The following is a 1,130-nucleotide window of genomic DNA, read 5'->3' as shown; positions in this document are numbered from 1 at the left end:
AAATCCTTGACAGGGATGATCTACTTAAATGGGACAAAAGCATACAAGGGGACACAAGAAGGAACTTAAGAAGGACAGTTACAGAAGAGATCTAAAAAAGAATAGCTTTCCACATAGAGTGATAGATACATGGAATAATTTAAAAGAGAAAACAGTGAGTGCTAAAACTATACGCGACTTTAAGAAAGAACTGGATGCGTTAAGATGCAACTGCCGGTCTCTACGCAAAATACAACTAGGTAAATACAACTAGGTAGATACACATGCACACACACACACACAGACTCACACACAGACTCACACATATATACATATAAATATATGCACGCACACACACATACACACACACACGCGCGCGCGCGCGCGCACACACACACGACTCAGTGGCGCGGTTGGTAGAGTCTCCGACTGTCACTACGGCGGTCTGGGTTCGAATCCTGCCCAGGGCTGAAATTATTTCAGTATCGCTGCGCTTCGAGTCGTTACTCCAACTCTCGTGGGCGGGGAGTTGGGAGTGTGTGTGCGTGTAAGGTCACAGCATTATCCATCGGTCATACGAGCTCGGAGCTCTCTTCCGGGAGGGAAATAGCTGTCGATCACGAGTCCAGCACGTGATCCAAAGACCAAGGTGAATACACACACACACACGCACACACACGCACACACACACACACACACACACACACACACACACACACACACACACACACACACACACACACACACACAAACAACCAAATACACAAACAAGCATATAAACACAAGATTGAAAATGTAAGCAAAATTGAGGGAATACAAAAGACCTCGACTAAATTCACTCCCAGCCTTGCATGTAAGCCGCACGAAGACCTACCATCGTTAAGGTTCAACGAGGAAATGAGGACTGACTGTTTAGTCTAGGCAATATAGCACATTTTAGGGCCCAACTTGGAACAAATTGCAACAGAGGAACATCATACTAAAAGTCCTAAGAAATCCACGTTGAGGAAATATGTCTAATTTGCATAAATCCAAGATGGCCGCCAATTTTCGATAATTTGCCATATCTCCGCATTTAGATGTAATAATTGAGTAATTTAAAGTGCTAAAATGGAGTTTTTGAACACAAGAATTCACGTGGAATAGGTTAC

The sequence above is a fragment of the Oratosquilla oratoria genome, chromosome 3 (assembly GCF_046742065.1).
Source record: "Oratosquilla oratoria isolate Oo_2021 chromosome 3, ASM4674206v1, whole genome shotgun sequence".
Lineage (NCBI taxonomy): Eukaryota > Metazoa > Arthropoda > Malacostraca > Stomatopoda > Squillidae > Oratosquilla > Oratosquilla oratoria.
Note: the sequence above shows the minus strand (reverse complement) of the source record.